At 38.5% G+C, this 14877-nt stretch overlaps 1 long non-coding RNA gene across 2 annotated transcripts in view; it reads left to right on the top strand.

Moving 5' to 3' along the window:
- The first annotated feature begins 262 nt into the window (after window positions 1-262).
- Window positions 263-14877, top strand: part of LOC111195161 (uncharacterized) — a 179322-nt gene continuing 164707 nt past the window's right edge. For both annotated transcript variants that reach the window (XR_007429493.1, XR_002651498.2), the window contains exons 1-2: window positions 263-464; window positions 767-885. This is a non-coding gene — a long non-coding RNA (uncharacterized LOC111195161). The remainder of the gene's footprint in view (window positions 465-766; window positions 886-14877) is intronic.

Raw genomic sequence — 14877 nt, 5'->3', positions numbered from 1 at the left:
TTATTTTGTTTTGATTAATTCATGTTGGAAACATAAAATTATAATTAACAATTGAAATGATTAAATAAATATTTTTGTATATTTTTGTGTAATGTCGTGAATTTAAGTGCAGTTATGATGTAGATATTGTTATTATAAATAAAAAAAACATTGTTGTTATTGTGTTTGATTTGGTTTATTGTACACAGCTGATACCACGTGACACTCGGCAGTATGTAAATAACATGCAAATGAACGCGTTGCGTCACCTAGCAACGTTTAGGGGGCTTTAAAGCAGGATTTTGCTTGTTTTACTCTTAATAATATGGAAAAACAGCCTCTAACAGGCTTTATGAACAGTTGTAGAGGTTAAAAATGTGTGTAAAGTGTCCTAAAGTGGCATAAAATACCCAATTTCAGAGTTTGAAAGTGTTAATTCTCCCTGAAGCCGGTTAAACTTTGTGTATTGGTGAAGAGAAGCTCAGGTGAGTTGAAGTAAAGCAGGTTAAAGAGGGATTATGAGTAAATAAGTGAATATTTTAGTGTTATAAGTGCAGATAATACAGAATTAAGTGTGTGAGGTATGGGTTAAGTGATTAAGGAGTTGGGTTCAGCTGTTAACCTGAGTTGTAGGCTATCAGGTGGAGGCTAGTAGCATTTAGCGCTGGATTAAAGGTGTAAATAAACAGTATTTAATGTAAAATCCGCTGTTTACTGACTCAGACACGAGCTGAGGTGAGTGTGTGTTACTGTACAGCCTCTCTAAACTCAGCGCTGTGTCACACAGGCTGTTTTATTTGGTGGGAAAAGCGAACGAACTTCCCAAGCTGAAACTACACTTCCCAGAGTTCTGTGCGAGGGACGACTGCGGGGCGAGCACGCGGAGAGACCGACAGACAGACGCAGGTAGGAGCAGCGCGCGCACACACACACACTCATACACAAAACATTAGTCTAGAGGTGGGTGATATGGTCCAAAAATAGTTTAATTAATTTCAAGAATAAACTACTGCAACAAGCTGAATATTAATGTTAATATTTCTATTTATATATAATATAACACACCCCTAATTGAGATTTTTACCAGATTATTTATTTACTATCCCCCCCAATTTTCACACTGCCCACTGGGAGAGAAGATACAAAAATACATAATGAAACAAATGAGAAAACCAATAGATAGTACAGATAGATACAACTGTGTAAAAGTAAAAGAAAATAAAAAAAGCAGATCCAAGAATAGTGAAAATTTAACCCATAAGAGCCCACACCTCATTTCTGAGCGCTGATGCCAAATTCAAAATTGAAACAGATAAATTCATGACTGTAAATATTTAAATATTAGTTAAAATCCTGATGCAACACAAATAATACAACAACAATTTTTTAATAAATTATTTTAATTTTTTTCTACAAATCAGGTCAGAACTAGATATATAGAATGTAATTCTAAAATTGTATTAAAGCATTTGAATTGATAAAATAGTTGAAATAGAGCTATAGAAGCAGAAATACCCTCTTTTAAGCCCTTTCCGGACATGATTAGTTTCTCAGGGGGTGTCTGTGAAAAATATTTCACACTTCATTCTACTAAGTGATAGAACTCCTGCATCCAGACTGCAACTGAAAAAAAAAACTGTAGAACCAATGATTTGTTAGGGTTTCACATCATGTGACATCATGTTCAGTAGCTCCTCCATTTCCACTCGCTGTTGTGTTTACGTGAACCTCCGTGGAAACCGTGGTGCGCCCAAAGTGTAGAAGTGGACAAATAGCTTTTTTTTTAAGCGCGAGGAGACGGAACTCACGTATGTGCGAAAAACAGTAATTTTATCAGAGGACGTCTAAGAAAAACACATATATGATCGTTCCTGACCAGAATAAAATCACAGAGGACCCCCTCCCCCTTATAAAGGAAAATAATGCCAGGACCCCCTGAGAAACAAATTCCTTCCGAATAGGGCTTTATACTCTGTAAATAAATTGAGATGAACACTTGAAACCACTGTTACCCTGTTGAACAAAGCTGTTTATTTTGTTTGATATACTATTGAAACTGAGCCTTATATGTGTATTATGTTTGTTTGTGTTAGTATCTGAACCTGTGCATTTTTGCCAATTACTAATCCAGTGATTTATCATTGGTGAATAATAAATACAGCATTACAGCACTACATACAGCATTACATACAACTTAAACTATTAACTTAATTAGTTAATAAATACTTAATTTCGCCCTGGTCCGCTGCATTTCTGTCCCTCTGAGTATCCTCTGAGAGCCTTTTATACAACACTCAATCAATAAACTGCAGTGTAAAAGCAAAACTAAGCAGAATAAATGTAGCATAATTAATATAACAAACACATAAAGCATAGCTCAGACTTTGGTACAGACTTTTAGGTGTGAAAACATCTAAAATGCTAAAAAAGAACAACTAATTGTCCCAAAAGTTTATCCATTATTTCTGTATTAGACGTTCGAGTGTGAAAACTTAAGTATGTTTTTTTCTTCATTGTTCTTTATGAACTTACAATCGGTTCTTTCATGGAACCACCCAAAGATTTCATTTCCATTGATTCCTCACGCTGTATAAAGTACAGCTGGTGTTTTCAAATAGAGTTTTGACCTCACGGACGCTGTGAAGTAAAACTGAACTCTTTGTACTGCACAGTGATTCCACATAATAAAGGGTATTTTAACTGTTCTGAGCACATTGCACACACTGAGTGTCTGAAGGCATTTTTTATTATCTCTGAACTTTTTTTTTTATTCTCTGGGGATGAATCATTTCAACCGCAAAAGTAGAGTGCATTTAATTTTAATTTTATATCCAATATTCTGTGAATGAAACGTGATTAATCCGGTTCTAATTGCCTTATTATTATCTAATGACATGAACTTTGCATAACATTACATTTGATCATTGAGATCATCTTTTCAGCATTTGAAAATAATCTGTATTCTGGACATACTGGATGTACTGTAGAAATCTTATTTATACAAGATTCATGTGAAAAATTACGTGTGTTTAATCACAGAATCGAAAAATCTCAGATTAACCCACTGTCCCATCAGTAAGTACTGAAAAATATTTCACACTTCATTCTAGTCAGTGATAAAACTCTTGCATCCAGACTGCAACTGAAAAAACAGGAGAACCAATGATTTTTTAGGGTTTCTCATCATGTGACATCATGTTCAGTAGCTCCTCCATTTCCACTCGCTGTTGTGTTTACGTGAATCTCCATGGAAACGTGCACGCCAAAGTGTAGCAGTGGACAAAAGAAATCTTATTTATACAAGATTTATGTGAAAAAACTACGTGTGTTTTATCACAGAATGAAAATCTCAGATTAACCCACTGTCCCATCAGTAAGTACTGGATTTAAAAAAATCCCTGTTTTTAAGTTTTAAAATCCTCAAAATGTCAAAAAGAAATAAGCAGAAGAAAATGAATGGTGAGACTTTCTTAGCACCATGGACAGCAGCCACTGCTTTAAACAGTACAGTCTTTTTTAAAAAGCACAGCTCATCTAAACATTAATCAAATCATCAAATTTCTTGTCCAAAAAAGAATAAAATTCAACATTTGTCTAAATAATGTGTGATTAATCATGAATCATGCTTTTTTTTATGTAGATTAATCGACTCTTTTTCCATATCTCCTTTTACTCTGTTTTACCAAATCATTACTAATAGAATCACATTTTAAATGATTCCTGTTATCAATAATCTGACAACTATTATTCGACTCGATTAATCAAAGAAACAGATACTTGAATAGCTGATTAATTATTGTAATATTGTAAGTATTATTATTGTTAGTAATTAAAGACATACTTTATTAATAATAATAATAATAATAATAATAATAATAATAATAATAATAATAATAATAATAAAATAAGAGATTTTTAGCAGTGCATCCTGCCCATAAATATACATAAATACTTACATTAATCAGTGATTTTAACCATTATGCATTCTGCAGTCTAGTCATTTTTTCTAGTATAAATTAATCCACTTTTATTAAATTATTTTTTCTAATCTGATTATTTTGCATTATGCTCTATTATCAAGTCATTACTAATACAATTATATGCAAAATAATTCCTGTTTCTCATTATAATTGAGGCAACTATTATTTGGCTTCATTAATTGGAAAAAAAATACTTTAATAAAATAAATTAAAATAAACCACCACACATTTTGGATGAATCTTGTGTTTGGCATTGTATCCTGCACATATCAGCATTAATCCTGCCTCTGAAACTCTGTGCAAAATTTAAGACACCAATCATTGAGATAAGTTTTTCCGATAATTTTTTATTTATTTTTTGATTAATCCAACCATTTGCTCTATTTCCAAGTGATCATCTGACAGCGATTATTCGCGATTAATCAGAAAAACACAGTGTTTTTTGACAGTGCGTTCTGCCCATGTCAGCATTAATCCTTCAAGCTGTTCTATCTGTTATGCATTCTGCAATATAATAATTTGATCTAACATACAGTAGATTTCACACTCTCTCTGTTTGCGGACCTCGGGGGCGTTACTCACGGCTTTAAAAGACAGTCTGGTGGCGCTGATTTCCTATATCGCCTGCAGCTGTGCGCAATCTAGAATCCTATTTCGTCACTCACACTCGCCGAGGCGTCAGCCGAAGGCGTCAGCTGTTGTGTGAAGACCAACGCGGGTAAAGACCAACGCGGGTAAAGACCAACGCGGGTAAAGACCTGCGAGTCTACCTGCGCGAGTCCACCGAGCAAGGCCACCGACAAGGCAGCCCGTCCTACTGCCTCCTAAAATCTGCTCCCAACACATCTCAGTTATTTCCGGTACTCACAGAAGGCGTAAAAACACAAACAGGCGCCAGGACCATACTAACCTGCGTCCACTAAAACAAACCACGCCCACTACTACCTCATTCTCTGTTGGGCTATGGAACTGCCAGTCGGCTGTTAATAAAGCAGACTTTATCGCCTCTTATGCGAATCATCAGTCATTACAACTGCTGGCACTGACTGAAACTTGGATCAAACCTGAAAATACTGCTACTCCGGCGGCTCTTTCCAATTATTATTCCTTCTCCCACACTTCTCGTCTCTCTGGACGAGGAGGTGGAACGGGCCTATTAATCGCTAATGGCTTAAAACATACTCCACTATTACCGGCAAACACATTCAATACATTTGAGTATCATGCCACACTGGTTAATACTCCAGCAAAACTTGCCATTATTGTTCTCTACCGTCCTCCTGGACAAATGGGCGAGTTCACGCATGAACTTGACATGCTACTGTCTTCTATCCCTGAGCAAGATTGTCCCATGCTCATTCTAGGTGATATGAACATCCACCATGACAGTACCAGCTTCACAGACTTCCTATTCCTCATGCAGTCTTTCGAACTGGAGCAGGTCCCCAGCCCTCCAACACATAAAGCTGGAAAACATCTAGACCTGATCTTCACTCGTAACTGTGACACCGACTCTCTAACTGTCACTCCTTTGCACGTCTCAGATCACTACTTTATGAAACTCAATGTTCATATTTCAAATAAACCCACAGCTACTCCTACTACGGTCTCGTTCCGCCGAAATCTTCGAGATCTCTCAGCAGATCAGTTCTCCTCGCTGGTGACTGACAATATGCCTCCACCAGGCTCATTTTCATCACTCAATGTAAATGATGCCACTGACACTCTCTGCTCCACACTAAGCTCCTGTTTGGACAACTTCTGTCCTCTTACATCTCGAGCCATTAGCTCAAACAAACCGCAGCCATGGCTTAAAAATGACACACTCAGGGAACTACGCTCCAAACTCCGAGCTGCCGAAAGAAAATGGCAAAAAAACAAAAAACAATTAAATTAAAAAAATTACCAACTGCTCCTGGCTTCTTTTTCAGCCAACCTCACTACTGCTAAAGCTGAATTTTATCACAATAAATTCTGCTCTCTCACAGACTCCCGGAAACTATTTGCTACATTTAAATCACTACTCAACCCTCCGCCTCCTCCTCCGGCTACATGCCTTACTGCTGAAACACTTGCCTCATTCTTTACTGGCAAAGTGGCAGCTATCAGCAACCAGTTTACTGATGCACAATGTAGCAGTCCTACTACATCCTCTACTGCCCGGTGTCCCTCCACCGAAGGCGTTGCTTTCTCCTCGTTCACTCCTCTCACTGAGAACGAGACACTGGCTCTCCTAACACGTAGCCGTCCTACTACATGTCCGCTTGACCCAATTCCTTCAAACCTACTGCAAACTATCGCACCTGCAATCATTCCGGCTATTACTCACACGATCAATGCCTCTTTAACATCTGGTGTATTCCCGACTGCTTTCAAACAAGCACATGTGACACCACTGGTTAAAAAAGCCTTCCCTCAACCCCGCCCAGGTTGATAACTACAGACCGGTCTCACTACTACCCTTTCTCTCTAAAACACTAGAAAGAGCAGTTCTAAATCAGGTCTCTGGCTTCCTCTCCCAGAATGACCTTCTGGACCAGAACCAATCTGGGTTCAAAAAAGGACACTCTACCGAGACGGCTCTGTTGTCTGTGACTGAAGCGTCCTCAGTGCTCATTCTGCTGGACCTCTCGGCCGCATTTGACACAGTCAACCATGACTTCCTCCTAACTATACTCTCAAACATGGGGATCTCAGACAATGCGCTGTCATGGTTCAGATCGTACCTCACTGGACGCTCATTCAAGGTGTCGTGGCAAGGACAGCTGTCCTCAGCCCGCTCCTTATCCACTGGGGTTCCCCAAGGTTCGGTACTGGGACCCCTTCTCTTCTCCATATACACCACCTCTCTTGGTCAGGTTATCCGCTCACACGGATTTTCCTACCATTGCTTTGCTGATGACACCCAGCTATACCTGTCGTTCTCACCTGAAGATCACTCAATCTCTGCACGGATATCGCAGTGTCTCTCTGACATATCCTCATGGATGAAGGAGCATCACCTTCAATTAAATCTCTCAAAGACTGAACTTCTGGTTAGACCAGCAAAACCATCTTTTCAACACAACTTCTCTATAAGTATCGACTCTCTCTCTCTCTCTCACCGACAAAGGTTGCTAGGAACCTGGGTGTTCTGGTTGATGACCAACTCTCCTTCACGCACCATGTGGCCTCAGTTGTTCGGTCCTGCCGCTTTGCGCTCTATAACATCCGAAAAATTTGACCGTTCCTGACGCAACAGGCCACCCAACTCCTGGTGCAAGCGGTCGTCATCTCACGCCTCGACTACTGCAATGCCCTGCTAACTGGCCTCCCGGCCTGTGTATTAAAACCACTCCAGATGATCCAGAACGCAGCAGCACGTCTGGTCTTCAACCAGCCAAAACGGGCACATGTCACCCCGCTGCTCATTGACCTCCATTGGCTACCAGTTGATGCTCTCATCAAATTCAAAACTCTTACAATCGCCTACAAGGTGATGACAGAACAGCTCCTTCCTACCTGCACTCACTCCTGAAGACTTACGCTACCTCCCGGCCGCTGCGGTCCTCCAATGAACGTCGCCTCGCTTTACCAAACAAACATTCACACAAAGCAATCCAGACTGTTCTCATACAGAGTTCCCCAATGGTGGAACAAACTACCTTCCACTACCAGATCAGGAGAATCTCTCGCTATCTTTAATAAACTCCTGAAGACAGAGCTCTTCAAAGAGCACTTACTCTCCTAACACCTCTAACTAACTACCTTCTACTACCAGATCAGGAGAATCTCTCACTATCTTTAATAAACTCCTGAAGACAGAGCTCTTCAAAGAGCTCTTACTCTCCTAACACCTCTAACACACTAACTACTTCTAACCTCATTTCCTTCTTCCCCTCCTTTTATCCCTATCAGACAAAAGCGTCTGCCAAATGTAATGTAATGTAATGTAATTAATTAATCCACTCTTTTTTCAATTAATCGACTAACAAAAGCATCGATTCGTCTGTGGGGTTAAGTAAGTAAATCAGATATCAGGTGAACAGTTTCAGCATTCCTCATTAATCTGACTCTGAGAAATTCAGTGTTTTGGCAGTGTGTCCTGCTCTCGTCAGCATTAATCCTGCCTCTGAGGCGGCGAGACGTTTCGTTTTGTGCAAAAGTTGAGGCGCCAAACGTTAGATAGAGTGAGATGAGTTTTCCTGGACGAATGTCTTTTTACGGAGGGGAAGTCTGGTGATGATAAAGCATCAGTACACACTGTACCACGCTTACTCTTAAAAAATGAGACCCCTCCCTCCTCTCCCTCCTCTCCCTCCTCTTCCTCCTCTTCCTCCTCCCACATCAGACTTAATGTTCCTGTATACGTCTGCCGGGCTATTAATGACCTGCGATGCATTATAAGCGGCAGGTGTCGGAGCTGTCCAGCAGGATTCATTTATTTATCTCTTCTTTTGTCGGATGAGTTCTGCAGTGGAGCCCCTTCTCTCTCTCTCTCTCTCTCTCTCTCTACCACAGTCTACCTCTCTCTCTCTCTATATATATATATATATATATATATATATATATATACATATATACATATATATATGTATATATGTATATATATACATATATATATATATAAACTATCTATCTCTCTCTCTACCACAGTCTACCACTCTCTCTCTCTTTTCTTCTGTCTTTCAAACGACACACTTTTAAACAGAGTGAACTACATTGCGCACCATTCCAAATGCTTTGATGAAATGAATCTAACCGGAGTGCTTCTCTGCGCTGCTCAGCGTCGGAGGTGTACGATAAATTGTTCTGGTAGCGCCGCCGCTCCAATAAATATGACAGCAGTAAGAGACACCCTACAGAAGCGCACATGGAAGTCCATATAATGTGCATCAAACAGCACTTGATGCATAGAAAACTGCTGCTCGGGCTTTGTGCCGCTCGGAGCCGCAGAGCCATTAGCCGCTGCAGTTCTCACTCAAGTGCAGCACTGCTCTGTCATCCTAGCAGGATAATTAGGTAAAGAGGAGTGCTTGTGTATCTGTGTTTTATTGGGACTGAGAGTTCCCAGGATGATGGAGAACCTCACAGACAATCACATACCCAATCCCCCCACCAACCCACCCGCCGTGAGCATAGTCACAGTTTTATACAATTAACTAAAGAACTTCTAAACTAAAAGTGTAAAAAATCTTTCTTTAACTTTGATGAAAATGATTTGTCATCATTCGATTAATCCACGACTTCAACCATTATGCCTGATGCAGTATTATCTCTAATCATTATTATAAGGATTGAAACAAATTTTAAACTATTTTAATAATCACCCAATCAAACCATTTTGTCTGTAAATTTACCTTTAATCGATTTGATTAATCGACTATTCAAACAAACATGCCTTGGTGCCATTATAATTAATATTCTGATTAATATTTACTTTGAATGTTCATCTTCATACAGTATTTTTGGATAAATTTATAATAATTGGCTGTTTTACAGTAATATAGTATTATATAATCTTTTTATTGTCCTGGTATTTCCCAGTGGTATTTATACTATATATTTATAATACATTCCAACTATATTACTATATACTCTATGCAATATATATATATATATATATATATATATATATATATATATATATATATATATATATATATATATATATATATATATATATAAATGTATTGAATGTATATACTGATTATAATGCAATTAATTCAATGAATATAATTAGTTTAATTAATTGACTGGATGATTAATTTTTCATCTGGATCTGCAACTAATAGTCAGCAAATATATGATGACCATGTTATTCCAGTGATTATTACAGCATAGTGTAATTTTACAATAATAAAGTATTATATTAGTATGTCTTTTTATTGTCCTGGTATTTCCCAGTGGTATTTATACTATATATTTATAATATATTCCAACTATATTACTATATACTCTATGCAATATAAATATATAAATGTATTGAATGTATATACTGATTATAATGCAATTAATGCAATGAATTTAATTGGTTTAATTAATTGACTGGATGTTTAATTTTTCATCTGGATCTGCAACTAATAGTCAGCAAATATATGATGACCATGTTATTCCAGTGATTATTACAGCATAGTGTAATTTTACAATAATATAGTATTATATCAGTATTAGTGGTATTTATACTATATATTTATAATATATTCCAACTATATTACTATATACTTTATGCAGTATATACATTACAAATATATATATTACATGATGTATTTACTAATTATCTCATTATAACACCCATTCTGTTCCACATAACATCCAGTTATTATATATATATACACTTATACTATACCTATACTAAGTCTTCTAGAGTATTACCTCTACATTACAGTCATGCCTGCATCCAATAAAAGCTTCTTCATGTTGTTTAACTTTTACCAATCGTCTTCACACTATTTAATCAATTTAATCAATGATTATTTGTTTAATCGATTAATCATCCATTAATGTTGTCTGTTTATTTAATGTTTTACCAAGTCATAACTGTTTGTAAAAATCTAATAGTTATATATATTTTTTTCATATATATTCTAGCAGTACAGTTATATAATCCCACTACACCCTGTTGCATTTCCATATTTCCACATGAGAGCGCACTGCTTGCCCTAACCGAGGCTGGTACACTCCGCTGGTTGGTCCGGTAGTGTGCAGGCTGTGCTTCAGTGCGGTCAGCAGCGTTCAGCACTGCAGGGGGACGTGGGTCACATGGTCTCCACACTCCGGCTCTGTCATAGAAATCAATAGCGGCTGATTTAGCACAAGCTGCCTTTTGTCTGCTCAGCCTAGCCGCACAGCATTACACATCCTGACCCTGCCACCACACTGCCACCACGCTGCCACCACGCTGCCACCACGCTGCCACCACGCTGCCACCACACTGCCACCACGCTGCCACCACACTGCCACCACGCTGCCACCACGCTGCCACCACGCTGCCACCACGCTGCCACCACGCTGCCACCACGCTGCCACTTCCGGCCTGAGCGCAGGATTCACTCAGTGTTACTCCAGTGGGCACAGGCGGTACAATGCAGTGGTGCTGGATTAACCCTGTGCTGCTTGTCTTAGCCTTGCAGAATCCTGACATTCTCAAGTGGCACCTTTCAAAATACCACACACTGCCAGCCTGAATCTGGACCTAGAATTATTTTTGCATTATGAAAAACACCTACAGTATCTGAGCACTTCCACTCACTGGCCACTTTAATGAAAACGCTTATCTTGTGTTTCATATCATTGGACATTTGGTTCAAAAAGCCTATATTGTTGTCAGATAGTGTGCTGTGATTTGTTGGTGTTTTCTGTTTGTTTTATTGTTCTATTTTTATATAGTATTAAGTGTTGGTTCATTTTGTCTGTAGGTCTGGATACTTGGCAGTTGAGGCAATGGAGCATGAACATACTGTTCGGCTGTGCTTCTGGATCCTAGTCAAGCCAGTATCAGACTGTTGTTGTTATGCATAACTCCAGTTGATAGGTTTAGGATTTATCAACTTCCTGTATTATATTACTTGTTATCTGGTCACTTTAGTAGAAACACTTGTCTGGTATGTTCATTCATTTGTTAGAAATGCCAGCCTTGTACTGTATGTCTATGTCTTATAATTGGACAATTTATTAGAAACTCCTATATAGTACTTCCAATTGTTGGCCACTTTATTAGAAACACAAACATTCTACCTCCACACACAGGTCTTTTTTTTAGCAACACCTACATTGTTTATCTAATGATTGGCCATTTTATTAGAAACATCCACATGTACATCCAAAGACATGTCACTTTATTACAAATATCAGTCTGATTTGTTCTCTTACTGTGAACTTTGTTCACTTTATTAGAAACCCATATCTTAAATATCTTAATCTTTTTGACCACTTGACCTCGTTTGTATGTTCACCAAATGACCACTTTATCAGAAACACTTGTCTTGTCTTTCACTCACTCACCACTTTATTAGAAGCACCTGCCTTGTATGTCCACTCACTGGCCACTATATCAGAAACACTTGTCTTGTATGTCCACTCACAGGCCACTATATCAGAAACACATACGCTGTAAAATGTGTATGTCCAGTTATTAGCCATTTCATTAGACACACCTAGATTGCACTGCTTACCAATATCTGGATGTGCAAATTCAAATTCTCTTTAAAATGAATTAAAAGGATTTATTAAAATGGAACACAACCAAAACATTGCTGCAGGCATTTTTGATTGAATGCATACAGCAGTGATGTACATCTAACTGATTCTTCATTAGTGAAGCTCCCGGTGCTTTCAGTGCAGCTGGAATCGAACACAGCCGCTCTGGCGAACTGAGGAGAACTTTTAATATGACCTGAGTTAGAGGTCTGTTATATTAAAAGTTTGTGCAGAATTAAAGACTTGTCAGAAGCCAGGTTTCCATCCAGCGCTTAAATTAAATTCAAGTGAATAACTGGAGTACTGCAGAAAATCATGCAAATTAGGCCTCATTTCCATCAGCACTGTATAGGAGACTTTCAGAGAAATATCAACTGAGTTTACATAGAAATAATTAACGCTGAGAAACTTTTCTTTGAGGTTTTGTTTTTATTTTCTGGCTGTATTTAATATCTTTTGAGCACAGAATGAACTGAATAACTTAAAGCATTTAGCCAGGGTTTATATGGCTTAATGCAGCAGATTTGCCCACAGATGTTGCAGCTGGGCCTGTAGATCCTGCAGTTTTTGAAACTGGCATTCCAGCTGGTCCCATTTATCACTGTAGTGGAACGGTGGAACAAACTACCTTTCACTACCAGATCAGGAGAATCTCTCACTATCTTTAATAAACTCCTGAAGACAGAGCTCTTCAAAGAGCACTTACTCTCCTAACACCTCTAACTAACTACCTTCTACTACCAGATCAGGAGAATCTCTCACTATCTTTAATAAACTCCTGAAGACAGAGCTCTTCAAAGAGCACTTACTCTCCTAACACCTCTAACTAACTACCTTCTACTACCAGATCAGGAGAATCTCTCACTATCTTTAATAAACTCCTGAAGACAGAGCTCTTCAAAGAGCACTTACTCTCCTAACACCTCTAACTAACTACCTTCTACTACCAGATCAGGAGAATCTCTCACTATCTTTAATAAACTCCTGAAGACTGAGCTCTTCAAAGAGCACTTACTCTCCTAACACCTCTAACACACTAACTACTTCTAACCTCATTTCCTTCTTCCCCTCCTTCACTCCTCTATCCTATTATTTCTTAAGCTTTTAATAAATCTTTTATAGGAGATAGAAAGGAATGTCTATGCATTATTGTGTTTTAATAACCAGTATAAATCATCGAATATGTCCTTTCTTTATCTTATTTTAAGATCAAATTCTCCTCCTTCTAGAGATGCTGGCGGGCTCATCCTCGGCGATTAGCCTGCAGTCAGTTAGCCTCATACTCGCAGCTGTAGTAATTGGCAAGGTGGTGCTGTCTGCCTCCATTACCCTCTCCCTCTCCACCAAAATCAATTCAAAAACCCACACCATTCCTCTTCATTACGCTGCCCGAGCTGCCGATACACACTTAAACTTTCCAAAACACACCGACTGCTCCGCCCCCTCTTCCGTCATCACTTAGCTTCCTGTCTACACGGACTGTAACAGCCTGAGCTGTGAGGACACTGTACCTTACTTTCTTATTTCATGCACCAGCCTTTATATTTACATATACCAAGATCAGAGCTGTCACTATTCATTAAATGAGAAATCGATTAAATAAATCAGTTTCAATGTTGGCATGAAACAGCTTATTTAGTATCCATATAAACATAAAGCATTGATTTTATTTTTGAAATTAATTGAATGCTGCTCACTGGCTACCTTATTAGATTTATACATTTCTTCTACTACTGTTTAAGGCCAATTTATTAGAAACATCTATCTTGTGCATCCAATCACTGCACACGTTATTGGAATGGTCTACTTTGTGCTTTTACTTACTTAGCATTTTATCAGAAACACCTGCATTTCCTTGTACCTTCATTCACTGGCCACTTTATTGAAAACACATACCTTGAGCTTCCAATCGCTTGTATTTCCTTTCTTTGTCCACTTTATTAGAAACACCTCCACAGTTCAGTTCAGTTCAGTTTAGTGTAAGTGTATTGGGTGTGTGTTGGATGGGGTGGGGTTCAGCTCTGTCTCTGTGTGTTGAGGAGTCTGACTGCCTGGTGGATGAAGCTGTTGCAGAGTCTAGTAGTGGAGGCTCGGATGCTCCTGTATCTTCTGCCGGACAGCATCAGAGCGAAGAGTCCGTGTGAGGGATGGGTGGGGTCGTCCACAATGCTGGTGGCTTTGCGGATGCAGCGTGTGGTGTAGATCTCAAATTAAATCACTCTCACAATTCAAATCCATACTCAAAAACTCACCTGTTTAAACTTGCCTATTCCATCTGATCGTTTCTTGCATTTTCTCTTTTTTTAACCTGTTTTTTAATTGTTGTGTATTTTGTATGTTTTATTTAATGCATATTTTGCACATTGTATGGTGTCCTAGAGTGACAGAAAGGCGCTTGAAATAAAATGTATTTATTATAATTATTGTTATTAATGTTTGTATTGTATCACAGAAGGAATTTTTTTGTGGGCGTGGCTCGGACAGGCCCAGCTGATCAACTTTAAGGCACCTCAAGACCTTTTTGTTTGTTTGATTCTCTTTCTAAGGTGCCGCCGACAGATTCCCCTCAGAGCCAGAACAAAGTTTACGCTTCTCCAGATTGTTGTTTCCGTGCGTTTTATTCATACGATGCGTCTGCGTGAGGAGAGACGAGCTCCCCTCGTCTAATTTGCATTTAGTCATAGATATTCTGCTGCTTTGTTTTTTTTTTCTTGTCTCCCTTTTTCATCGGATGAATGAA

The sequence above is a fragment of the Astyanax mexicanus genome, chromosome 25, assembly GCF_023375975.1.
Source record: "Astyanax mexicanus isolate ESR-SI-001 chromosome 25, AstMex3_surface, whole genome shotgun sequence".
Classification (NCBI taxonomy): Eukaryota; Metazoa; Chordata; class Actinopteri; order Characiformes; family Acestrorhamphidae; genus Astyanax; species Astyanax mexicanus.
The sequence above is the reverse complement of the archived record's forward strand: the minus strand, read 5'-3'. Positions and strand labels throughout refer to the sequence as shown.